The sequence below is a fragment of the Falco punctatus genome, assembly GCF_963210335.1.
Source record: "Falco punctatus genome assembly, chromosome: 18".
NCBI lineage: Eukaryota > Metazoa > Chordata > Aves > Falconiformes > Falconidae > Falco > Falco punctatus.
In genome coordinates this window covers 7,048,183-7,075,338 of record NC_137598.1, presented here as the reverse complement: position 1 = coordinate 7,075,338, position 27,156 = coordinate 7,048,183, and the positions used below count along the sequence as shown (strand labels likewise).

The 27,156-nt window shown below is 48.1% G+C and overlaps 4 long non-coding RNA genes across 87 annotated transcripts in view; 2 read left to right on the top strand and 2 right to left on the bottom strand.

Annotated features, from left to right (window-relative positions):
* LOC308055213 overlaps nucleotides 1-27,156 on the bottom strand; it is a 528,334-nt gene that overhangs the window by 49,259 nt on the left and 451,919 nt on the right. The window lies entirely within an intron of this gene.
* Nucleotides 1-27,156, top strand: part of LOC308055214 — a 277,249-nt gene that overhangs the window by 53,414 nt on the left and 196,679 nt on the right. The gene's annotated exons all lie outside the window — the stretch shown is intronic.
* On the bottom strand, nucleotides 5,342-10,085 carry LOC308055233. The gene is made up of 2 exons (XR_013924491.1): nucleotides 9,960-10,085; nucleotides 5,342-6,842 (listed from the first exon to the last, which is right to left on the bottom strand). It is a non-coding gene; the product is annotated as an uncharacterized lncRNA (long non-coding RNA).
* LOC308055228 lies at nucleotides 9,963-14,862 on the top strand. The gene is made up of 3 exons (XR_013924486.1): nucleotides 9,963-10,251; nucleotides 10,802-12,825; nucleotides 14,609-14,862. It is a non-coding gene; the product is annotated as an uncharacterized lncRNA (long non-coding RNA).

Below are 27,156 nucleotides of genomic sequence, written 5' to 3'. Positions count from 1 at the left end.
AAAGAGAAATTACAAAGAATGTGGAGTGTAAAATCAGTCTTGATGTTTTAAATAGTATTGACCAGGGACTCTAAAGATTTCCATGGACTGCTTGATAGAGTAGAAAGAGACAATAGAGAATTTTCTGCATGCTGGCTTTGCAGAAACATGTTTTATATTTGAGTGTTTTATTGAGTGCAGCAACAGAGTACACAAAACATTTGGAATCAATAATGATTTTGTACATCTTTCTTCCAAAGTTCCTAAGCTATTTTTCAAACATTGAGCCTTATGGCCTTAGGAGGAGGAACTCATATCTAGGTCCCAGGTACCCTCTTCCTTTTAAAGGCAGGGAAACGGGACCAGCAACACGGTTCATATTGCGCAGCACTACATGCTAAGTCAAGTGGTAAACTGCATATGAAATCCCTACCCAGCACATGCCACTTCAGCTCCTGATCCTTCATACAAGTCCTGAAAAGCATTTGTTCCTTGTTCACTGACCAGCTAAATTATTTAGGAGCAAAGTTAATGCCCTGTGGAGGCCTTGTGGAGTAAAACAGCCTCGGTCTGTTCAGTCAAAGCTAAGGAGCTATCTGTAGTGGAAGTAGGTTCTTCTCTAAACTCCTTTATCTGCCACAAATGAAGAGCAGTGTGGGTATGTCCTGCATTATTTCTCTTGGTCAGTTGCTCTTAAATACCAGGGGTGGTACTGAATTCATCATTTGGCCTCCCCTGGGCTGGGAATTACATTAATCACCTTAAGATAGTAAATGCATGTGCTGCATCAACCAAGCATTCACGTGGCTGACAATTTCCCTTTACAAAAGCCCTTTAACAGTTAAAATATAATTACCTGGGCAGACATGAGATGATTGACTGACTAGGTTGTATCATCACCTTAACTGTAATTCTAGGACTCCGCTAGCATTATGAAGGGCAGAAATTAGCACATTTCTGCCTCTTTATCTGAGGGAAACTTCCTAATGCTTACAAATTCTGATTCTTTAATTATTTGCAACAATAAGTGCAATCTCTCTCATTACATTCTTGAAACCTTCCTCTTTGTATGAGTATGGACATTAAGCTGGTATATGTTTTCTTTGCATTTTGAGGATCTAGTCTTTTCAAAATGATAGATACTATTTTATAGGAAGCTGCTAGTACATCATTAATAAAAGATCAGGTATGTTTACCTTTCGAAATATTTGTTTAAAATTTGTCAGTTTTCTAGTAATTCTATGATTGCAATCAGTTCATAAGTTTGTGGGAAGAATTCTAAATATATATTCATAGAGGATGTTTTCTCAAAAAGGGAAATAACAATGCTCAGCATAAGGTTAAAAAGCAATAAAGGTCTTCTGTTGTTTTTACAAGTCTGATTTAAATGAAAGGTGTTTTGTAATGCTAGTAAAAATAGCTGTGCTTCATTTTCTGAGGGTGGTGAGGGGAGACAAAACTGGTGCCTACACATTCAAAAATTTCAAGGGGGAAATTAGATTGTCAGGAAAGGGTTTGAAATGGATGCTCAGGTATTGTAAGGAGCAAAAATGACAGTGTCCAGCATTCCTAGATTTGGCAGTGTTGAATACAGACTCTTTGAGTAGATATTAATCTTTTGTATTAATTGTAATTAACTCATTACATAAATGTGTTCTGTCTCTGTCTCCTCACTGCTTCCTGTAGCAGTGCGGAAAGAAGTTGACCTTTCGTGTTACCTTAATAGCTGTATATGCAAAATCTCTACTGCTTGCTGGACTGCCTGCTTGAAGCCAGCTATGGCCTACCATCAAAAATTATTTATCAGGTTTCAAGAGCCTTTATAGTGAGGCGGTAAAACCAGTATAGCCACAATATTACTGTACGTGTAGCCCATATAGGGGCTAAGGTACAAGCATGCGAGGTGAGGTTTTTTCAGAAAAAGACTTCTAATGCAACTGCCAGGTACTCACAGAGCGGAGTGTGTCACTGTGTATGATTTTGCCTAAGGACAGAGCAAGGGTGGGAGCAGGAGGACCCACTGACAAGTAGCCCAGGGATGTTTGGGGTGGGATGTGGGACCAAAGCTGAGACTAAACATAAATTCTGCATCCGAGAGTAGATGGGCACTTGCTGATGCTCCATTCTCCCACCCCCCAGTGGAGTCTGCCACGATTCAGGCACAGCAAGGCCAGGGTTAAGTGATGCCAAGGGCCCTCCCACCTGGCAGAGGAAGACTGTGGTAATGGCACATGAGGCTGCTGGAGGCTAGAGAGTGGGCCAGCCCTGTAACTCAGGCTTATCATCACGTGCAAAGCAGCGTGGGCTGTAGAGGGGCCAAGGGTGTGTGAGATCTGGGGTGGCACTGAGCCTGCGTGTCCATTCAGACAGCTGTGGGGCTCTGCAGGAGTGTGCTGCCTGGGATCAGGTGAATTAAGTGGTTGCAGTGAGGCTGTCAGGAATTTGTTGTTGTAGGAAAACTTTGGTTTTAACACATGGAAGAAATCCTCCTCACTTGGGTTACAGCTTCCACTTAGCTCCACCTGCAAGTCCATTAAGGCACTTGAAACTTCCCAGTATTTTGGTACACAGCTCAGGCCCCATAAATACACACCAGACCTGCATCACAGCTCTGGCTGAGAGACTGCCAAAGTTTTTAAAACTTTATAAAGCTATAAACATATATGAACCATATATGTACACTGGAAACAATCCAGATGCAAAAATCATCTGAGAAGGGGTGGTAAACACAGTGCCAGTTACTTTTTCATTACATAAAAGCTACAGGTTTTCCTCGGAACTGCAGAGCTCTGACCACGGTGAATTTGGCAAGCGGGCTGGTGTGGCTTAAGGCAGACCTATTTCTGTGCTGGAGAAGTGATTTCACAGGTATCTGGGGGATTTGAGGGAGAGGTAGAGGAGTATCCCTTGTTAGCTAGAAGTGGCTCCATGTATCTGAGCGCCCCTTGAGATGTACCCAGTTTGAGCCTCCTTCTCCACAAGGAGCATTTACAAAAATGTAGCCATGGGCCTTTTCCTGCATAAAGAAATTTCTGTCATTGCTGGACTACTCGCTGACCTTGTAGTCTTCTGTGCCACATTGCAGAAAAGCAGTGTGCTTATTTAATAGATCTTCACGTGTGTTCAGGACTTAAAGCCAGGTCCCACCAATAAACCACAGGCCTCGACTGACTCCAGTGGGGACCAGTGGTGTAGTGGAAAGACCTTTCAGTAAGCTGAGAAGAGCCCAGAGCGGGGGTCAGGGCCGAGTGGTTGTACTGACGGGAGTCTACATAAAGCGGTAGAGATGTGCCACGAGTAGTGTCTGCAGAGAACTCCACTTGCAGCCAGTTTGTGGCAACGAAGAAGAGGAATTTTGCTAGCAAGTAGTAAGAAAGGAGCTACAAACTGTTTTCAAAAGAAAAGCAAGCTTTAAGCAAGAGGTCTTAGTCTTCCGCCAGAAGGAAGAGGGCTCGGTACTGGGTTGGCCCAAGGCCTCAGGCTGGGCTGCGCCCCCCTGGCACGGCGCAGTAAGGGGGCACACAGCTGCAGTCAGGAGCTTCTCACAGGCCTGGACCTGTCGTGGTTTGAAGGTGTGTTTCTAAAAGAATATTTGTGCTCTCAATTAAGCTTCTCAGCTTCTTGCTTCTCTGTTGCGTTACCTCTGAAAGGGTTAACAGGGGAAGGAGCTACACAGCTGAGAGACTTCAGAGGGAAGGGGGACCCAGGGCTGGGAAGGGCTGTGCCCCCCAGGAGGGCCTGGGCAGAGGTGGGGCTCTGCCAGCTGGGTCACTCATCTGGGAGTATGGTTCAGAGGCCCCAGGCCAGAAAGAATAACCGACTGCTCGTCCCGTACCCCCTCCTTTTGCCTTTTCAGTGGCGCTAGGGACCTGTTGAAGCCCTGGAGACTGAGGGGTGTCAGCGCAGAAGCCCGTGGGCTGAGCGACGCCATAGGCGGGCAGCGTCAGAGGCCTTTCAGCCTTACCCTGCACACATCCATGGAAGAGCTCCTTCTCTGAGGCCCTCTGCACCCTCCCTGTGCCACGGGTCCTGCCACCCTGCCATCGGCCCAGGACACCGTGTGGGAGAGCCAGGCTCATGGGGGAACTGCTGCGCCCACAGCCCCTGCCAGCTGCTCACTGGTCCCTTGGCAAGCACTGCTGTTCTGGAGCTAGTTTGGGGGGTTTGGGTTCTTTTTTTTCTTTTGTCTTCAAATGCCTTCAAAAGATAATTACAAGGAGTTGGGGCCATTTGCTCAAGTTACTTTTAATCCTCACAGTGGTTATAATGTAGTGAGTACTGCACATCCATTTTACTAAAATAGAGTACAAGAACACACTTGACTTTCTCTCTGCAGACGAAAAAGGACAGATCGTTAAGAAAACAGATTTCTTTTGGAAGAGCTGCAGACTGAGTCTTTTAGACCAGCTGAGATCTTCGGTAAAGGGCTTTTGGATGCTTCCTTTCCCCCAGTGCTGATCCCAGCATCATTGCAGGTTTTATCTCAAAGCAGACAGGCTTACTTCCACAAGAACACCAGTAAAAGTGTGCTAGTGAATAGGAGAGATGTCCGTAAGAGAAAAGGAGGTAGAAACATCCCTTACCATGAACAAACACTTTTCTGAAGATTTCCATTTTGTAATACTGGCAGGTGCCATTCCCTCATGGTTCAGGTGAGTGTTGGGGATTTGGGTGTTTAGGTGCTGGCTGGCTTGCCTCAAGCTGAGTGCCCAAGGTACTGGTAGAGGACAGATGTTTTCACATTCAGATCCTCCTTTCCCAGTTCTTTACTGCTCAGAAGTTGCAGCACATACGCAGATGCATACTCACTCACTATTTCCTGAAAAACTGGCTTCTCAGAGCTGCTCTTGAAAGAAGCGTTGTCGTGCAGTCTCTTACAGAGGAACCAATGACAGGGATTTAAATCAAGCCCTTCCTGTCGCAAGAGTACGTAACTCCCTATCCAGAGTGCATTTTGAAGCTGAGATTACATTGCAGCTTTCAAGCTAGATATGTTTTATATAAAATAATTATGCGGTCTTGTGTTTAAGATATTCACTCAAGTTTCAGCCTTTGGTCTAGGAAATGCTTATTTCCCAAAGTGAAACAATGTCACTAGGAGAGATTCATACCTCAAATAGCCTTACTGCTTCAGGGCTGGGGTGCTGTCCTGGGAGACTGAAAACAGGGCTGTTCCATTCCAAGTGATCTACCCAAGCATTGCAATTTGTGAATAGAAGTCAGAGGTGAAAATGGGGCAGGTTGGCATCAGCACTTTTGTAACAATTTAGATTTTCATTTTCTCTGCTCTTTTTTTTTTTTTTAAGGGGGGGGGAGGGAAGTTACCAAAATGATTCATTTCAATCCAAACAAAATGCAGTGATTTTATCTTTGCTACAGAAAACACAAAAATATATTTGGTTCGGATGCATTTGATTTTTGTCTATTTCTTCTTTTGTTTTGGTTCACCTGGTAAATAATATTCTCAAATATGATTAGAGGAGTCTATGCAGAGATTAATTGAGCAGAAACTGGTTCATAATTTCATAAATCTTTGCTCAATGGACTTGGAATTGTCTGTCAAAGCTTTGATTGACATGACAACATTATGATGCATTTTTGTCCGTGGTGACTCATCCAACATCCTTTGCTCGGATGGAAGAGAATTACATTGCTTTTTCATATCTACTGAGGGGTACAAACACCAGGAAGGGATAGGGATAAATTACTAATATGCATGAGTCTTTTGCTTTTGTGTCATCCTGCCATTCATCATGTCTTTCCCCAAGTTTCTTAATGTCAGGACTCACTAGGATGAAAGTATTAAGTTAAAGGTAACTGGGGATTGAAGCTTTTGCATCACCTTATCACAAAAGCACCATTGATAAGGTTTTGCTTCACTGTTCTGCAATTCAAGGGGACTTTGAAGTCCACATATGTAAATGGCATAAGTAAACTCTGAATGACCACTAAAAATAAACCTGTTTGCTATTTATTATTTTATAGCACTACTGAATATGCTTGTTACTTCAGAGATGTGAAAAGAGAAGACCTCATCCTTAGTTGTCTCTGCAGAGCATTTGCAGACAAAGAAGTCAGCATGCACTGGTACGATCCTTGTTATAATCATACTACTACTCCACTACATTTTCAGAGTAATGAAAATATATTCCCCTTTTGGAATTACGGGATTCAATCCTTTGCCCTGTGTTAAACAGATAGTAGCTCAGACTAAGTGATTTTAGTAATCCTTCATCCCTTAAAAAATGTTAACCAAATCTACTACTACGAGTTACAAAAAATGCCATGGCTGTATTAAGGTGTTTCACAAAAGAACTTTTGAACTCTGGATTATAATGAAAAGCTCATTCAGAAAAGAGCAAAATAGTTAATTTTGCAGTGAGAGTGAAACACGTTCTTTGAATTTCCCAAAGAAGGTTTTCCTGTGGTAAACTCAGCCAGGTGAGATCTCAGGAGGAATAGTAACCAGAAAGTGATTCCTGTGATGTTTAGACTTGCAGTTTGCTGTTTTGAAATGTGCCACATAAACTGACTGACAGAAATGTTCATTTTCAATTAGGTGTCACTGATGGAGCATCTGTACTTCTTTGAGAGGGTGCAGTGCACTCCAGTCCTGCATTGTTATGTTCTGCCACCATTAATTCAGAAGTCAGTGCTGATTTCTGCTTCACATTCTCCTATGGCAGCCTTAAATGTCTTTCATTTGCCATGACACAAGATAGGTATCAGTCTATTTTCTTTCCTTTCTCACTGTATCCCAACTTGAACTGAGCTTTTGGTGGGCTCACCCCATGCTTCCCTTATTATCACATTTAAGGCATCCAGGTGGGGAGACAGAATGGAATAAGACACCAGCCCTCCATCTGTTAAAAAACAAGAAAAAAAAAAGAGAAATTAAATACAAGGTTTTATTGTTCTTTAAGTAAGAACAGATACAGTCCGTATGTCAAGGCCAAACTATATCCTACTAAATCTATCCCTTGAAGTCTTCCATTGGGCTGACCAAGGATAGATGGTAAACTGTTATCATTTGATACGGGATTAGGTCAAGTCAAAGTTCAAGTTTGAAGGTAACAGTGAGAGTCTCAGTTCAGCTGTCAAATGTATTAGTTTATATAATGAATAGCACATAGTCAGCATCTTTGCTGCTGTTCTGCTAGTGGGGAGATTCATTTAGCCACAGATCTCCACACTCTTTAGAAGTCTAAAATGGCAACACGTATCTGTTCTAACTTGGTATCTGAATATCAATACAATCTTTATTCTTTTGGAGAAGAAAAGAATTTAGGTCTAGGATGTACTGGCCTAAAATGTAAGACAATTATTTTTTGATGCATTTTCATCAATTGCCTCTGTGTTTCTGTTTTCTTTGCATATTTGCCAAACGCCTATCACATGAATTTATCAGGACATTTAAGCTTTTGAAGATACTTCAAGGACAAAATGCTTAAAAGTTTTTATGATGGCTGGATGAAAAGTGGGATGATGCAAAAAACAAGGGTTCCTTTTGTCACTTTGCACTAAGCTTGTAGAATGTAAGTTATACAGAGATATTATTAAATGGTACATATGCATAGCGTCTTAACCATAATGGAAAATGTGTGTCAAGGTAACACAGTTGATTTGGTAACACATCTGTAGCGAGAATGATGTTGCTGTCTGCTGGGAGAGGGGGGGAAGAGAGTAAGACATTCTGCCCCTCTACCCCTTGCCCTTAACATATTCTTATCATGTCTGAGACATATATATATATATATATATTTAACCCAGGAATAAGGAGATTGAGGTCAAATCTCTATTCTGTGTGCTGCTTTTTAAATCCCTAGGGAATCTGTCCTTTTTTGAGTAAAACGGTGAGTCTAGCCTATAGCAGGTCAGGGAAAGGCTGCTGAGTACTTCCTTCCCTTCAGTTTCTCCTGCCCTTTTTGACTGTGGCACCGAAGGCCGCCGCTGCTTGTGGGAGCCCCCATCTCTAATACAACAGCCCAACATTCTTGTTGAAGCTGAGTAAGCTTGGTTTTGGCTAGCTAACGACTATGAAGTCGTTCTCCTGAAGTAAGTAGTGGAGTCATAGTATACTACCATGTGTGGGTGAGTGTCCCGCAACCCAGGGGAAAAGTGTGTCTGAGCTGCAGCAACAGCAAACTAGTTGTCCGATGTAACAGCTGAAGGGCAAGTCTGGCGTTTCCCCTGTTCCAGCCCTGCAGTCCTGCTACTTCCTTTGCTATTTGGTGAGCACAAGGACCGTTGAGCTGACTGGACTGACCAAATACTGAGTCTCCCCTCGAAAAAGACCGTTACTATAGTTGACGTGCGGAATTAGACTCTATAACTCGAAAGTTATAAAGTAGGTATGTTTATTGCGCGCAGATGCACGGGGGATCGCTCCTCCACAAGCGTGCATGCCCGAAGTGATGAACCATCCCACATTTATACAATGAAACAAATGAATATTCAATTAACGCCTATACATATTCGTTACCTAAACCCCGCTTCGTATGTTAATTAGCTTATCAGTCCGTTTCCTGGAATGTGGTGGTCTTGCAGGTTTGTAGGTGATTCATGTTCTTGTGACCATCTGATCTTCTCCAGCAAGGAAACTTAGCACTCCCTCCCTCTAGATAGCATTGGAATGTCTCTCATCTTTTCTCATTCTCTTTTAAATAGCCCCTTTGTTAGAGAAAGAAGGGCAGGCGTCTCCCGTCTCCCCTTTGTTAGAGGAAGAGGGGCAGGCATCTCCTCAAAAACTGTAGTTGTCTCCTCTAAGCTGTGTGCCTATGTGACCAGACACCGCACCCATGACTAGTCACCATACCCACGTTCCTTGAGCAGACATATACAATCACAATCGATGTCCATTGTCCCCATTTCGCACTATTTCTCCATATCATAGTCATAGAGCAAACACCCTAAAAATCATTCTTCTTGTTGAAGTTTTATAAGAAATGTATATATATATATATATATATATAAATATATAAATATAAAGAAATATTTAAAGAACTGTATAGATCTGTGCTAGAAAACCTAGGACATCTACTTACAGGTAGTACAGTAGAACTCTTTCTTAGTGATTCAAAACAATCCATCCAAAACACAAGTTGAGGAAAAAATTGTGTTGTTTTTGACTCAGTTACTGTACTCTGTCAGCAGCACATTGCTGGAGATAGAAGAGAAGAATTAATGTCTTCTGGAAGCGTACAGTGTCCAAAAGAAACGCAAACACAGCATCACTAAATTTGCACCCCAATCTAGAATGTTAACTGTGTCCCCAGCAGCATCAAAACAGGTTTGCAAATGCATGAAATTTATAACTATTGCATGTATTGTTGCGATGACATAACAAAAATAAAAGGCATACCCAGTGACTAATGTTCACTTTGATTAAATACTTATTTCCATTGAATTTTAAACTCGCTGGGGTAAAAACTTGGGAAAACAACTTCTTTCTGGAAAGGATCCCTTTAGCAAGTGCTGTGACCACTCCTTAAATGGTTTTCAGTTCATTGGTCCCCCTAAACAGTTCTCCAGTTCAGCTCATTCTATTATGCACGTGTGAAATAGGTTTTTTTTCTAGCCTGAAGTTTTCTTTTAACCTAAATGTAGATAGCTTAAATTGATATCACCTAGGCTCTTTTACCTTTATGCTACTCTGTTCCAATAGCCATGATGTTTTGTTTGCCTGTCAGATGGGCGAAGTGTGTGGTTGCAGAATAGTAGTGCTTTTTTGTCTGTGGGGCACGAAAACAAGGGTGTATTGGAACCCTGCAGTTACAGGTCTGAACGTTAAAGCTTGATCTGTTCAGGCATTCCTGCTTGGCAGCATTTAATCCTGGCACAGAAAGGCAATTCTGAAGTCCCTGCGTAGGTGATAGTTCAGTTGAGTAGCTTAGCAGCAGGCTACTTCGAGATCTAACAAAAAAGAGTGAACAGAATAGTGATTTGAATTTGAAAAAAAAAAAGGGGCGGACACGACACACCAGAACACAGTAATATTATCCGGAAATCCTGTGTCTTTGCATCTCATGTACATTCTCATTGTTTCTTCACTCCTTTCCTGTTTGCATAGGTGAAATGGACCAGCACTTCATCTGGCAAGTTGTTTTTCTTCCCTTCCTCCTGAAGGGGAGGCAACTCCCTGAAACTCCTGGAGAGCAGACAGAGATAAGGAGCATTAGATGCAGGAGCTGGAGCAGTATCAGAAGACTGAGGCCTATGAAGTCTTTAGCAGGAGAGCACAAGACAGACAAAAAGGCAAATCACACAGACAAGGTATTGAACGGGACAAAAAGATGTGCCTGGAACAACACAAGATTCCCAGCTGGTTGTGCAGACTGACGCTCGTTTACAGCCTTTGATGTAAAGGCTTGTTAAAACGTGGATGCTCATCTCAGGGAGCTCATCTGTGGACATGAAACAGAACATTTTTCTTCCTGCAGAACCAGGTTTCATAAACGTGACATATAGCAATATACACTAGAAACAGCAATTGTCATCAGCAGTGACCAAACCATTAATTGTTCTCCATTGTTCTGGTATTGCTTGTTAAAGAAAATGTGTTTTGAATTCAGAAATTTAAAGTGCTGAAGCAGTTAAAGTGGCAGAACCAGGCCTCGTCCCCAGTATAGCCCTAATCCAAGGCTGGTTTAACACCCAGTCCAGTTAGTCAGTGGGAGAACAGAGAAACAACAGATGATCAACTTGTGCACACAGGTGCTTGCAGAAACACAGGTGTTTCTAGAGAAATCAGTAGATGTGAATAGGAATTGCTTGTTCAAAGACTTAAGTGTGCTTGAAGGAGTGTGTGAGTTAAAGCTGGCAGAAAGAAGATCACGATCCGAGGAGGAGCCTGGAACCGAGGCAGAGACTGGAACCGAATAGATAATCAGCTGGGACAGGGTCAGGTGATGGATTTGCAGAACTGACAAGACCAAAGGAAACTTCTAAAAACTTCGGACATTGACTAATGATTTGGTAAGTGTATATACGCCGTGCTGTATCCCTTTGCTCTCTGCCACTCGCTGGGGTGGTGGCCCAGCTCTGAGTTGTGATTAAAGCAAACCAATTATAACAAAGTTGTGATTATACCAAACCAATGCTGCCAGCAACTAGGTGAGATCGCCTGATGAGACTTGGACATGGGTAATTCCAGACACAGACCTGAAAGTGCTCTTGCGTTTAAATTTTAAAAATTGCATACTGGTGAGGAAGGTAATGAATTCGGTAAGAATGGAAAATACACCCAGCATTGAAAAGGAGGCACCCCTTGCTGAGTTTTTAGAGAATTGGGAAAAGATATCCCTGGCACAGGCTTTGCTGAAATGAAAATTCATTATTTTGTGCCAGGAGGAATGGCCATTCCTGACTCGTACTAGAGGAGGACCCATGGATGTGTGGCCTCCTAGAGGAACTTCTAAGCCTCATAAACAAAAACTTTGAGAATAATTTTAGAAGATTTTGGCAGCCAGGATATTGATTATTGGTATATATGGTATAATTGGGCACAGCAAAGATGTAAATCACCTAGAAGAAGGGTCCTAGCTAATGCAACTGCAAATTTATTTTTTTTTATTTGTTAGTTGTTTAACGTATTCTCACCCTCACATACCCTTCCCCTGAGTTGTTTGCCTCAGTCTCATGTTTGGAGAGATTCTGTGGATTAGTTAATAAATGTTAACTAGTTATTTTGCCCCTTCCAAATCTTTATCTTTGTGCATTATGTGCCCAAAATGTGGGTGAAAGGACAGGATAGAGGCTTTTCTATTCTAATGTACTTTATAGGCTTTCTTTCCAACTAATCACCACCAACAGAGAGAGGAACAAACTCCAAAGCAGGGAACATCTTGAGATTTGCCTGTGGCACACTGTGAGCTCACAGGAATAACTTAATCGCCACTCATCCTCTTGGCTTCACACTACTACTATAGCAATCTCTGGACAACACTGTTTTCTTACGGTACATACGCACAACTGTTCCAGTGCTTCTCATCTCTCCCCAGATCAGCATGTCCCTGACATCAAGTTAGTTTCAGTTTCCCTTCTGGAATTTGACTACTATTAATTAAACAAGGACCTCACAGATAAAGACAAACTACACGAAGGAGTGTCAAATGCATCTATCAAAAAAAAAAAAAAAACCCCAAGCCACTTTCTTGTAGAACTTTAGTCCCTTCATTTTTTAGTCACCAGGAATCAGTGTGGGATGGCACACAACGTATAGTCTAAAGCAGTAAGCATAATGCCTTCAAAGACACCATGTACTCCCAGAGGAGCACAATGTCACTTTCCTGACTCACAAGGGAGAAAATTAATTGTGGCAGCTGAACATCCAGCCTTCAGAAAAAGACGGAATGCAGCACCAGCCTGTGGACGGGGCTGGCTGACCGGCAGGACGCGTGCTGCTCTCTGTACACGAGAACAGCCAGCTCTCCCCAGCCAGCTGCGTGCAGCTGTGCAACACTGGAGAAAACCAGAAGCACTCCAGAGATGAAAACAGCAAATGGATGAAAATTTGTGATCCTATCCCAAAAAATCTGAGTAGGTAAGGCATACTTCAAGGACAAAACTCCATGCTTTTGCTTCGTTGAGAACTCTGTTACTTCATCTTCCCTCCTCAGGCTTCTGCTCAGCGTTTCCAGCAGTATCAGAGGGCTCATTCTGCAGCTGCCGAACCTGGGACAACTCCTCCGCCCAACGTGGGTTATTCACTGACTGTCAAGTTCCACCACCGAACGAGCTCGTCTGAAAAAGCCCGAACAGCAAAACCCTTGAACCGTCGATGCCCTGCCTGGCAGCCACCCTGACAGCGGCAGCTGCATTTTACCCGAAAAAAGCCTCCTGCAGCATGTGCGCTCCCGTGAGGGGCCCGTTCTCTCTAATCCCCCCCGGAGCAGTTTCCCCCGTGCCCGGCCGACCCCCCCTGCCGCGGGGGCTCCGCAGGCGCCGCTCCCTGCCCGCACCGGGGCTACCGGCACCCGCGCCAAGGCAGCGCCCGGCGCACCGGGCCCGGCTGAGCCGTCACGGCAGGGCCGGGGGCGGGGGGGCTGCGGCCCGGCTGCGGGGGAGGGGCTGGGGCGGGGGGCAGCTGCGCGGGGCGAGCGGGGCCGCGGCAGGCTCGGGGGGGCTCTGGGGAGGCGCCAGCCGCCGCCCCCCCGGCTCTCGGGACCCCCGGGCCGCCCCCCGGGGGCGCGGCGGAAGGAGCCCCCCCTCGGGCCCGCTCGCCCCCCCCCCCCGCCGGGCTCGCCCCCCGCAGCAAAGCGCCCCCCGCGCCGCGCCGGCAGCCCGGGCCCCGCCGCTCCGGCCCGCAGCGCCGCCAGCCCCCGGCACGGCCCGGGCAGCGCGGCCGCAGCCGAGTGCCGGCAGCCGGCACCGCCCGGCACTCCCGGCACAGCGCGGCCGCCCCCCGGCAGCGCAGCCCCCGGCCCCCCGCGCAGCCCCGCGCCCCCCAGCGCGGCTCCGGCCCCGCTCCCCGCCCCGGCCCGGGCCCCGCCGCCCCCCGGCGCTCTCCCCCGCGCCCGCCGCTCGCCGCCCCGGCCCCCGCTCACCTGCCCCGGCGCGGCCGCGGCCCGGCGGCGCTCAGCGGCCGCTCCGCTCCCCGCCCCGGCCCCGCCGCCGGCAGCCGCCCCGCTGCCCGCCCCGGGGTCCCCCCGCCCCGGCCCTCAGCCGGAGCCCCGCGGGGAAAGGGGCCCTGGCCCGACCCCTCCCCCGGGCTCCCTCGCAGCCCCTCGCCCGGCGCCGGGGGGGTCGGCGGGGGGTTACTCGGGGCCCGGGGAGCGAGCCCCGGGAGCGAGCCCGCTGCGGGGCTGGGGGCCCCCGCGCCCCCCCGGCCCCGGGACGCCTCGGCCGGCGTTCCCCGAGCCGCGCTCGCCGTTCCGGGGGGCTCTGCGACGCTCCCCTCCGTGCCCGCACCGGGACGGGCTCCCCAGGGCACGGACGCCCCCGGCCCCAGACCCGCCCCCCCCCCCGGCATGTGGGCACGTGAAGGAGACCCCAGCGGGGCGCGGAGGGGCTGGGGCGGGTGCGGGGCAGGGGGCAGCTGAGCTGAAGGGGGCGCTGGGCGAGCGGCGCAGCTCGGAACGCGGCGCGTCCTCTTGCAGCCCGAGCGGGCTGGACTCTGAACGCCGCTGTTACGGCTGCTCGTCTGCTCGTTGCGGGTTGGCACACGTGCCTGGCACAAAAGCAAACGCTCCGGCTGGTGCTGGAAAATGTCTCATCCCTTCCGTACCGGTTCCGCCTGGGACAGTTAATTTCCCCCCGGTAGCTGGCACAGCCCTGTGATTTGCTGTGGGATGAGCCCCAGGCTGGTGACGCCGTTGCAGTCGGTGTGTGCTGCCCGGCAGCCCCGGGGGCTGCAGCTTCTCGCACCAGCGAGAGGGCTGGGGGCACCAGAGGCTGGGAGGGGACACGGCCGGGACAGCTGACCCACTGGCCAAAGGGCTGTGCCTTACCTTATTTCATGCTCAGTGTATAAACCGGGGGAAAGCTGGCCAGGGGGCAGTGCTCGGGAGCCGGCTGGGCAGCAGTTAGTGGGAGGTGAGCAACCGCCTTGTGCATCACTTGTATACTCTAATCCTTTTCTTATTCCACTTCCTTTACTGGCCTATTAAACTGTCTTTATCTCAACCCACAGATCTGACACCAGCGACACCCTGCCACCACCACCCCAGTTCTATCCCCCAACCCGCTGGGGTAGGGGGTAGGGGCGTGGGGCAGGACAAAATGAGCCAAAGTGCCACCTGTGTGGTATTTAGCTGCTTGCCGGGTTCAACCACAGCACCACCCTTGCAGCACCGCTCAGGGAGATAACCCCACGAGGCCGCAGGACGAGGCTGTACCATCATCAGAATCCAGGCTTACGGATCCACCGCAACAGCCACAGCCCTTGCGCTGCTGCTGCACGTCTTGCTCGCTTGGTCAATAAAGCCAAATGTGTAAAACTTCAAAGAGCAAAATGAAAAATAAAGAACAAATCTCGGTAATTCACTTTCTACTAAAAAGGTGTGGGTATGTTTATGTGCATCCAATAAAAATACTTACAGTGTGGAAGCGTTTGATTTTTGTTTTGCATTAATCGAACTTGCATAGCTGTGAACTGGTACTGTTAAATTATCCGTCTCCAAAATACACAGTTATAATTTGACTAGGGTATTTTTTTTTTTTGTTACATAATTAGGAGTGACATCTGGCCAGCTGTGCTGCCCAAGAAAGATGCTACTGATCTGCCAGGGAAACGTCCCATTGCAAGAAGGAGACAAACAAAGTACTTCAGAGCACTCCTTCAAAATATCGGGGAAAATCCCATAACATTCAGTTGCATCTTTTTAAACATTGATGCCAAAATGGCACAGAGTAACGGCTCAGAGACAAATTTTGTCTTTAAGCAGCAAAGGTATTTATTTTGTGCAACATTGGGGAGCTAGCCGGTTCGCACCGGACAAACTAACCCCAAAGTTTTCAGTGAAAAGTCAGGTAATTTATACAGTTTTCATGAGAGGTTACAACATCTTTACATACATACTCATCTGATTTCGACATCTAATTATTCTATTCATAATAGGTGGGATCTAGGTGGAGTAAACCTTTCAATTTTCGTTGTTCAACAATCTCTTGACTCAGGGTCTCCTTGTGTCCTTCAGGTGCCCACCTTATCTTTTCTAATTATTCAGAGTACATTCCTTTAACATGGTCAGTGGAACCTTTTCCAATTATTCAGACTACATTCCTTAACTTTAACACCGCGTGGAATGGAACAGGCCATGCCCATCATTTGTCATTTATCTTATCTCAACACAAAGTTTTTCATCTTATCTCAACACAAACAGAGCATCACCCAGAGCATTGTACCAAACCCATCCTGACTAATCTTTTTAAGAGCTTGCTCTGTTTCAACATTGAGAACAAATCCCTAACTGCTTAGAGACATCTAATAAATTATGTGCTTCAGCTATTGGGCAGTTGCAGTTTAAACAATGCAAGTCACTTTGTAAACTTTATGATTTGAAATGTCTTTTAAAGTTTCATTTATGATAGAAAATCAGTGAGGGAAGAGATCCTCCATTGTGTTCTACTTCTGGGTGGGGAAAAAATACTAATCAAATCCCCAGTGCTGCAATGCATAAGGCTACCAGAAAGGACAGGCAGATTCGCCAGCGCTTCTGGCTGTACTGAAGCGTGCAGAGGAGCACGTTTGTGGTACCTCGACTGCTACAAGTGAGAGCCCAAAGAGCAGCGATTTCATCAGCTTTTGGAAGACGGGCTGTGCTTGGGTCTTTGTAAAAAGATATTTTTTTAATATTTTTTTTTAAAGAGAGTGAAAAGCCTTGCTACTGCTGACTTTTACTGCCACATGTCATCTCTGAAGATCCACTCTGATGGGAGGTTCATAAAATGCAACTTCTTTCAATGAGCAAAATTTCTGCCTTGGAAAACCTCTTTCCATCCAGAATAAAAAATTACACGCTGTAGGTTAGGGAAAAAGGAAATAACTGAGGCGGTAACTCACGAAAACCACATCAGGACTCACTGTCACTAGTTAAGAGGCTGCTAATGCTTCTTGGGAAAGCCTGGACCACATGTGGAAGTGATACCAGTTTGTCCCGTTTTGTCCACGTCTCTTCTTTGACCCCGATTGCTTTCAGTACGAGTGCCAGTATCTCAGTAAGGTTTTTGAGTATTGCTGTAAGATATTGCCAGAGCTTATTGACTGAAAAAGCATAAAGCTTTTATCATGAAAACAAAGTCTGTTTCTTCTGAACATCTGAACTCTTACAAACAGTTTCCTTTTTTAGTACAGAACTGTTTTCAGTATCATTTAGCAGTAAGCACACAGAAACAGAAGATGATGCTTTCAGGAAGAGAAATTCAATGGAGGGAAGTAAGGTTTTCTCCTGGTTTTGTTTGGGATACAGTTAATTTTCTTCTTAGTAGCTGGTACAGTGCCGTGTTCTGGATTTAGTAGGAGAATAATGCTGATAACATGCTGGTGTTGTAGTTGTTGCTAAGTAGTGCTTACTCTAAACCATGGACTTTTCAAGTTTCCCACGCTTTGCCAGCAAGGAGGTGCACAAGAAGCTGGGAGGGAGCAGAGCAAAGGGATATCCCACACCACAGAACCACCGAACCACCCCATCATGCTCAGTATAGAAACCGGGGGGTTCACTGCTGGGGGACTGGCTGGGCATAGGTCAGCGGGTGGTGAGCAACTGTACTGTGCATCACTTGGGTTCTTTCCCCTTTGGGTTTTACTCCCTTCTCTTTTTCATTACAATCGTTATTATTATTGTATTTTATTTCAATTATTGTTCTTATCTCAACCCACAAGGTTTAACATTTTCCCGACGCTCCCCCCATGCCCACCTGGACACACACCTGGCTCATGCCCAGCTGTCACCCAGCCCCCCCAGGCCCTTCCCAGCCCCCTGCCCCAGCCCGCAGCGCTGCGGGGGGCTGGTGTGCCCCACGGGCAGGACCCAGCGCCGAGCCTTGTTGAACCTCGTACCGCTGGCCTTGGCCCATCGGCCCGGCCTGCCCAGATGCCTCTGTAGTGCTCAGTGCGTGCTCACAGCCCAGATGCCCAAGCCTATCCTGGGCTGCATCAAAAGAAATGTGGCCAGCAGGTCGAGGGAGGTGACTCTGCCCCTCCGCTCTGCTGAGGCCACACGAGGAGTACTGCTGGCAGCTCTGGAGTCCTCAGCACAGGGAAGACCTGGATGGAGCTCTTGGAGCAGGTCCAGAAGAGGGCCACAGAAATGATCAGAGGGACGGAACACCTCTCCTACGGAGAACGACTGAGGGAGTTGGGATTGTTCAGCCTGGGGAAGAGAAGGCTCCGGAGAGACATTATCACTGCCTGTAATACTTAAAGCAGTCCTATAAGAAAGACAGAGAGACCTTTTACCAGGGCCTGTAGTGACAGGACGAGGGGCAATGGTTCTAAACTAAAAGACGGTAGGTTTTGCTTGGCCGTGAGGAAGAAATTCCTTACAACGAGGGTGATGAGATACTGGAACAGGCTGCCCAGAGAAGCTGTAGATGCCGCATCACTGGAAGGGTTCAAGACCAGGCTGGGCAGGGCTTTGAGCAACCTCACCTAGGTGACAATGTCCTTGCCCATGGCAGGGTGTTTGGACTAGATTATATTTAAAGGTCCCTTCCAACCCAAACCATTCTATGATCCTGTGATCTCATGGTGTGAGTATTGGCAAGACAAAATGTGACAATGCAGTAGGTATTGCTGATGTAAATAATTGCAAGCAGCAAGTATGAAAGTGATTAAAATTGTACTTGGCAAGAAGGGACTTTGCGTGCATGTGTGTGCTAGGTATCTGTATTGCTTTGAAGTTGTACTTGCTGGACGCACCAAAATCTGGTAACGGATTTCAACAGTAGAACAGTAGTAGCTGGTGTGGCATGATCTAACAAGATGCCCAGTTTACTCAGTATCATACTATCATGCAAAAGCTGACACAAAAATAAATTCCTCTAAAAAGGAGGGGGAAAAAAATTACCTTTTTTTTTAACACTGTGGAACAGGCCACAGGCGCTCTGACTGTGATTGAAGCTGTATCTCAGCTGCAGTCTGTGAATCCTGAGTGCTTCCCAGGAAAGCTAAAGCACAGCTCCCATCCGGGCGGTAAGGCAAGGCTGTGCAATCCCACCTCTGCTCACGCAGGGTATGCCGGTGCCACCGCACACCCGGGTAGGAGAGCCGCACTCCCTGCAGCGCTCCCGCACCCCAGGGATTTGCTGCATGTACCATCTCCTGCCTACTTTGCCCCGGTTCTCGAGCAGGAATGCATGCAGGCTCTTTGCCCCAAGCTCAATAGAAAAGCATTCCACAGCGCTACTTTTTTTTTTTTTTTTAATACATTAGGCGATTTCTTTTTTTGTTTCTTCCTAGCAGTGCCCATGAGTGTCTTGCAGCCTGCCCCAGCCCAGCCACTCCTTGGGCTCCCCACCCCCTCGAGTGGGGGTCACCTCAAGCCTGGATGAATTTTTTTTGCCTCTAGGCAGGACGGTTAAAGGCAGTTTAGCTCCTCTTTTCCATGAATCTTCAAAGTGCTCTGTAACTTTGGGGAAGCTTTAGCAATGTCAGATAATATCTGTATGTGGAAGGAAAGAAATTCTGACCTCATTGCTCCCATATAGTCCACCGTGCTCCATCATTTGGTGTTTCAGACAGGAGGCGGCTGGAGCCCTAGCAGGTGCCCGGTACCTCATCTAATACGGGAAACCTCTTGGCCCGCAAAGGTCAAGGATGAACCATGTATTTTCTCTTTGCTTACAAGACTTGAAATAAATCAACACGGTCAGGAACCCACAGCCAGAGATTTCAATCCAAACCAGGAGTAAGTAAATGAAGGTAAGATCTATCTAGGATTTAGACACTAAAACTGAAACACATGAACAAGTAACCTCTATCAAACTTTCCAAACCCCTCAGGTTTTTCTCATCTCTAGCCTATCTCCACTTACAATAGTGATGCAAAGAGTTAAAAAAGCAGTGAATATTATGTATATGTTATCTGGTGTTCAATGCAAAGGTGATGGTTTCCAAGGCAGTACTGTCTCAGAATTTCAAAGTCGCTGGTGTTCATGTTACATAGAGTACCACTTGGTGGTCATTTGGAAGGCGCTTCTACTTCTGTGTAACTTTCTTCTAGGTTGGGTACAAATATTCCTGAGAGGCTAAAACAGAAATGTATTTTGTTTAGATACAAGTCTTAGGTACGCGTTAGAAAACTACAGCACTTAGTAGTATCCAATAATATAAAAAATGCTATTCAGAACATCTTCAACTACATATATATGTGTGTGCGTCTATATATAGGTATAAAGGTACAATACGTACATGTATGCATGTAAACACAGACACACAGAGGTATTCACAACTTGAACTGTATTTGTAACCAACCTGAAATACTGCAGCAAAAGTTCATTCTGGTGAACCATTAATATAGTATTTTCCAACTTTGGGCTCTAACCATAGTTACAATGTTAACACAACAAACTAAAGGTTTTGCTATCTGCTGTCCTAGCTTTTTGCTATCTTTTTTGCTACCCTCATGAACATGTCAGAACCCAGAGCTCCTATACGGGGACAGTAAGAGGACCCTGCCTAGTGTAAAGCTGTGCAGCTACTGTGCATGCTTGCAGCCGTGAGCCCTGGGTGCCCGTTGATGGTAATGCTTCCTTGGATGGAAACATTTAGCACACTGGCACAAAGGGCAGGGAACCTTCGGCGCCCAGGTGCTGAATCATTGCCGCAAGGTTCTGACTTTTGCTGGAGAGGCATTCCCTGATGAGCAGCAATAAAAAGAAGCGGACGATGTGGATGAGATCTTCACAGGGCTCATGGCATCTCCCTCCTGCAGCTTCCAGAGGAGCTCTTGGTTAGTCCTGCTCAGCTGCTACATCTCCTCCATTTCTTTCTCAATGTATTCTTGAAGATTCACATTCTCCTCTGACAATGGCCTGGAGAGAGAAGGACAACATGGTGGCATTAACGCAGCCAGCTCTACACAAGAGGCATGGCCAGGCAGGACCCCGAGCACCTCAGTCCCATCCCATCCACCTGCCCTCAGGGCTGCAACTGAGCTTGCCCCAGCTGGGGCACAGATGTCCCCGGTTCTCTTCACTGCTGGGCTAAAGAGGGATCTCCACAAGTCACAGCTGCCCCCCATGCCTGACTGCGCCTCTGGCTGTGCCTGTGTCTTTGCTCTACACCCCTCCGAGGCAGCCCAGCTGCCAAAGCTTAGATGGGCTTTTGACCCAGCAAGGGCCTGGGTCAGTGGGCACTTGTGCCCCCTGCACGTGCCGCTCCTTGGCCAGGGCTTCTGTTTCTGCACCAAGAAGACAAGGGGCTTCAGAGATCCAACCAACGTGGTCTGCCACAGCAATGGCACCTCTGCAGGTGACCACTAAGCAGCACAAAGTGCAGGTGGGCTCCTTAAATCCTGCTTTCTCCCCAGCTTCAATGCCTGGCTCCAGCCACCTCTGCCCTGTGGCATTTCACAGCCCAGAGGTGCTTGCAATGCTGCCTCATTTTTTTCTCCAAAGCAGCACAGCAGCTAGAGCAGTCCCCAGAGGGGGACAGTCCTGAGTTTGAGGCCCTCTTCTGTCTGACTGAGGATGAAAAGCCAAAGTCCCAACTCTGTGGACAGCTGTGACTCTCACCCTTCTTTCTCAACCCTGCCACCAAAGCTGTGCCGTGAGCCGAAGAGCATTTGTGGAGTGGCAGAGCAAGAGCAAAGAGGTGAGAGAGAGCAGCTGCATCCCTGACTTTTCCAACTAGCTGCTCCTGCACAGAAAGGGAAAGGAGTATGCGCTCTCTGTGCATTTTTAGCTGATGTCCTGATGTGGGATGCAGCTCAGCTTCGAGGCCTTCCCTCTCCTCTGTCATTGAGGCTATGGGTCCTTCTGCAGCTCCTCCTTCCTTGGTCCTAACAAACCCTCTATTCCTGACTGCAGCACCAGAGAAACGTCACCAGTGAGGACCAGGGAGATGTTTTCCCCAGAATGCCCTAAAACCTGATGGTGTTTTGGGAAGAAGGGCATGGAAATCTCCTATGGGCACCACAACCTCCGTGAGTCTGTCTTATCTAACCAAGTGACTGCTTTAAGAAGAAATGGGGTGGTGCAGGCGGACTGTGGGGACGGATCGAGATGTGTTTTGGGCATGTGCTGGCACCACCACCTGCCTGGAGGATGCACGCAGGAACATCTGGCTTCTGCAGCCCCATTACACTTGGGCAGGAGCCAGGTCCTGATGTGATCAGCCTGGGGCAGCTCTGGGCATATACCTAACCTGTTTTAGAGGAAATGTAGGATTTTACAGAAATAAAGAGGGAGGCGCCTATCCTCCCCCACTAAGTATTTCCAGGGTTCAGCAGCAGCTGGGTATGGATTTTGGATGCACACATGAAATTCTGGACAACTCCTTTTCTGGCTATAGGCTGACGCCCAAGGAAGATGTCACAGACTGCTGGTCCACTCTCTTTGTGTCATCAAAAGTCTCTGAAATGATGGGGCTGGCATTTCTGATTTTGTTTAAAAATCATTTTATAAGAACGTCTGCTTTTTTAGCCTCAGTTCCTATGGAAATGGAGCTCAGGTGATCAAGAGTATGCCTGTTCTACACTCCCTGAAAGTTTTCAGCCATGAAGCAGTGGCTAGCAGAGTAGAAGGACTGAAAGACACAAGCTGGCAGAAGTTTTCAGAAAGCTGCTTACCTGGTAGAGGATGAACATCCTATTCACAGTCCCATTGGGGAACCAGCTGTGGCACGAACTCATGGTCTAAGAGGCATGAGAAATTCCACATGGGAGCTCACCCTAAAGAAATAACTCCATAGAAAAAGCCTTGTCGCACAGGCAGTTACTTTTTCTTCTGCAGTGTCTAACAAGACAGGCCATAAAAGTTATACACAAAGCCCTACTAGATCCTTTTCCAGCCAGCATTCACTGACGGGAGAACAAAAGACAAAAAAGCACACATGCCTTCCCTGCCTTTGTGTAGCTGTTAGTGTGTGACTGGCTGGTAAAGCTCATCTGGGTATTAGGAACAGGCTTGTCGCAGGGGCACGCAGGGCTGCAAGGGCACACCGACGTGATAAGAAGCAGGGGAAGGTGCTTGAGTCATGCCCTCAACTCACGTTAAAGCCTAAACGGCTCAGGTCAGCAGGTGCCTGGGCTATGCTGACAGAGACCAGACACCCTCCTGGTCCTCTTCATTTCTAGGGTGCTGGAAACTACCATTCCTCAAACATCCTTAGGCCAAAGGACCAAAAACACGATGACAGATTTGGAGGGAGAATCTCAGATGCTGGGAAATCAGATGATTTATTCCAGTGCTTGGGGAAGTCCAAGCAGAGGCTCTGTGGAGCTCCTGTGTCCAAAGCTGGTGCATGACCCACCTGCGAGGCTCATCTCCCTTCCTCTGCACCTGCCCTTGGCTGTGATTGCAGATACCTCTGTGGTGCATCCCTCAGCCCGCCGCTGCCTCTGGGACCCCCCTCCTGACCGTGCTGCAAAGGCTCCCTTTGCTCTGGCTCCCAGCCCTGCTGCTGCCCTCCCTCCTCCTGCTGCTGCTGGTCTGCCACAGCCGCCTGGGCACCCAAATTGCAAATGCCAATCAGCAGGAAAAGCCCTAACCTGCACCGTTCCCCAGCAAGGACAGCTCCCTAAGCTTGTTCGTGCCTCTTCCCAGGCAGTGCCAGTACAACAGAAATAAGCAGTTGCGGTGGCTACTGCTGCCAGGAAACTGCATGTTGTAACGACTCTGACTTTAAAACCCTTCCTGACACTGTCCCTAGAGCTGTCCCCAAACTGTAACAGTTGAAAATAACTGTCCTCCAAGGTGACTTTCTAGGCTGACACCAAATTCAGAATTTCTCCCAAAAGATGTTCTCTGAAACCAGTGCTTGCATAGTTACAAGCAAGAAGCAAAGTGCCGCAGCTGGATGCTGGCAGGACGCAGCCAGGAACAGGTAGCTGCGACGCAGAGATGCCAGGCACTGAACCAGGCACCCTGGCTGCTGTCACAGGTGTGGAGAGAGAGACTGCCCCTTCCAGGGCGCAATTCATCCAGCCCAAAAGCAGGTGTCTCAAACTGGTCTGGTGAACCAGGCCTTACAAATTCCTGGTTTTCCCTCCCCAAGCACAGAAAGGCTGTAGACACCCACCTCAGACAGTGACAAGTGTGTTACAGGCATTTACACTCAGGTGACAGGAAACATAATCCTCACCCCAATCTACATTTTAGTACAAACAATGCTGCCTTTTGAAAATATCTACACGCAGGAGACAATAAGCCATTAATCCCGGAGACACCAGAAAGACAAAAACTAAAATTAAATCAGAGATGAGATGCTGAAGCTTTAAAAAGACAGCTAAACATTAAATTGCATTTTAGGCCAATGGCATAATCTCTGGCAACATCAGCTAGGCAGCGGGTGTGCTGGGACAAGTTCAGCTCTAGCATCTCCCCTGGTACCCCTGCTGCCTGGCTCCAGCTGTGGTCCTTTGCCTGACAGCAGATTATAAACTCTCCGGGGCAGGGACCATCCTACCCTTCTCTATTTCTATACTGCCTAACACAAGGAACCTTGTCACCTTTCTCAAGTTGTGACAAGGGCGCTAACAGACAGTGCAGATGAAAAAAAAACCACCAATGAATAACCCCGCCTGGGTGACAGGGGCATCGTTAGGATGTCTCTCCTGAACTTGCCCCATTTCCCATCCTTGTTACCCACTGACTAACGGGTCTCAGGGCACTGACACTGAGATCAGAAGCCACTGGCAACTTGGCCCTCAGCAGCATGTCAAAATCATGGACATACGCAGACAGACATGAGGCCTTCCTTATGATAAAGTAGGCAAATCCCGATATTAAAAGGATTTTTTAACAAAACAAGCAGATCAGGACACCAATACACTTTCAGGAGGAAACAAGCTTTTCCCCTTCTGCAATAAGTGTCAGCCTCGGGCGAGTAAGATCTGCAGTCTCCTTTCAAGCTCACATAGGTTGCAAATATCAGCACAAACCTTATGATGACAGTATTTAGCTCAATCCTGGCTCTGAGTTCTTCATTCCGCTGTTGCAGCATGGTGATTTCTTCTACCAGTTTTCTAAATTTTTTGGCCTGCAACAAAGGAAGGTTGGTTAAGTCTGAAGGAAGCCCAACACTTGATCCAAGACAATTTGTTCTTTATCTCATTTGTCCCTAGACCAACTTCTAAAATTTGAGAATATATGGAGACGGTCATCTTGACTGCAGCTGACGCTTAGAGGTCTGACTCACACCACATCATGCTGGTGAAGTGGGGTCATCAGCAGAGCCTTGAGTAGGGGCAGAGCTGAACTATCCCTTACTTCTAATGGAGGAGCAGGAGGGTCTTGGTCTTGTCCAGCGCAAATAAAACATCTTCCTCGGTGGTGCCCCCACAACTTTTATCCCCCAGGAGCCAGCAGGACCAGCCGTTGTTCTTGGACAGGGAGCTAGTGGCACTTGGGGACCATGGGGATGCCCAGTATGGAAAGGGCACTGTGGTGTGAGTAGTCAGTCTAGCAACGAAGGAGGAGTGCAAGGCGGTATGATGTGCATCATCCAGCTCAACTAACCTCACCAGACACAAATCCTCTAGGACTGTGATTCCCCAGTTACAGGGAGCAAAGCGTTACCCAACAGGGCGGATTACACCCAGCAGCAGCCTTAGCCTGGTGCTGCACTCACATGAGGTGGTCTGCGCTTTGGAGACACTCCTCCCCACTGCTGACAGTGTTGGCTTAAATGACAGGCTTAAACTAGACATTTAACTATAAGCTACATTTAAGTGAAGTGAATCCTATCCCAACTGTAGGTAGCTTTTACTCAGGGCAGGTCGAGGACAGAGTTTGAGGATGTCGATAGCAGCGTATTAAAACATCAGTAAGATGTTTATAGGCAGGTACCACAGCCTCAGATGCCCTGTTTTTCCCAGTTTTGAATTTGGCATACTTAATCACCTTAGTTCTTAGTTTTCCAGCAGTTTGAATTTTGCTGAATTCAACACTTGGAAGAAAACAAGATACCACAGGGTGCCCTTATCTCTGTGTGAGCTTGGTTATTGAATTTCCCGATCTTCTATAAAGAACCAAAATATTGTGCATTGGAGTTAGCAATAACTCACATCTTACAGCAGAGGCATCAGGTTTATGCAGTGGCTTCCAGTCCATGCATGTAACCATAAGGGATACTCCCGATTCTCAGACATTCTGGCCTAACCCCGTATGCTATGCTGGAGCAGGACAAGGACTCTGGCCCTGTTTTGAAATGCTCTGAGAGAGGAATCACTGTCATGGGCACCTGCTTCCCTAATAGTTTTAGCAAGTAGTAGCTATGACAGCACGAAGCGTGGGAGAAGACCTGTGCATCTCCTTCCCTCTCTGCTGCAACCCTCACCCTATACCACTCCTCTCCTGCCACCTGCATTTCCAGCCGCCCTTTCAGCAGACGAGGAGCCGGCTGCCAGCAGCCCCAGAGAAGGGAGCTTTGTTCCCTGGCCATTCAGCCCAGCAGCGGCCCCCACGCTCTGCGGGCACCAGCGCTTCCTGGGCAGCTGCAGGCGGGTGCTGGTGGGGCCATACAATGGGGTTTGGGGTGGGATGGTGGAGGAAGGGGCAGCCGTTTGGCATGTCTCTGGCCGGGAGGGGAGTCCCAGAGCAGAGGCTCCTTGTGCTGCCCCTCAGCCCGTGGGGCACACGCAGGCAGGCACAGAGCTTTCCAGCAGCTCGCTCAAGCTGGGTTGGGCAAAGGCAGGACCTACCTTGGCTGCAGCTTCTCTTCTTGGCAGGTCTCATCAAGGCAGGTCACCACTTCCAAACCGCCTTTTCTTCTTCCCCAGAGAGGACCTGGGGCTGCAGCATCTCCCTGCCAGCTGCCCATGGTGGCTCCTGCTGCGATGGTAACTGTCTGCAGCAGGAGCCTCACTTAGCAGTATGAAACACAGAGGGTGCAGCCCCTGAGCTGGGGCAGCCGTGTGGCAGGGGCCGGAGATGACAGCATCCCACTGGCTGGCAAGCACAGAGGGACATCCCAGTGGGTTTGTGGCACTGGGTGACTCTCTTTGCCCCCAGCTTTGCTCCTGGAGCTGCACTGCAGCCCCAGTCTGTCCCAGCTGGCTGTGTGCTTGTCGCACAGCCAGAGGGAGTGGTACAGGGTCAGCTGGGCCCCAGCACAGGGCCCTTCCTTGTGGCACTGTTGCCCACTGCAGTGTGGGGACCACTCTACTGTGGGATGCCCAGGACTCCCCGGCCGCTCTGCCCCGGCCAGCCCTGGCTGGTCAGGGTGGGAGGTCACCAGCTCCCCATGGACCCCCACCTATCTGCAGCTGGGGGCAGACAACCCTCTCCCTGCTTACCCTTGTGCCTGTTCCTGGATCCTGCCTTGGGCAGGAGGATGAGGCAGCAGGGAGCAGTGCTGGAAGGTGGCTGTGGGCCATGCCAGGGCAGCTGCAGCGAGCTGGGGGGTTATCGAAAGCTCTTGGAACAGCCCCCAGCCCTGAGTCCCCCAGGGTGGCAGGCACAAGGGCAGCCCCGCTCAGCGGGCATGGACTAGGGAGCTCCGAAGGCCCCAGCTGTGAGTGCAGCCCTTGTCATGCATCAGCTTCTGTGCGGAGTTAAAAGGCGAACGCTGGCGTTT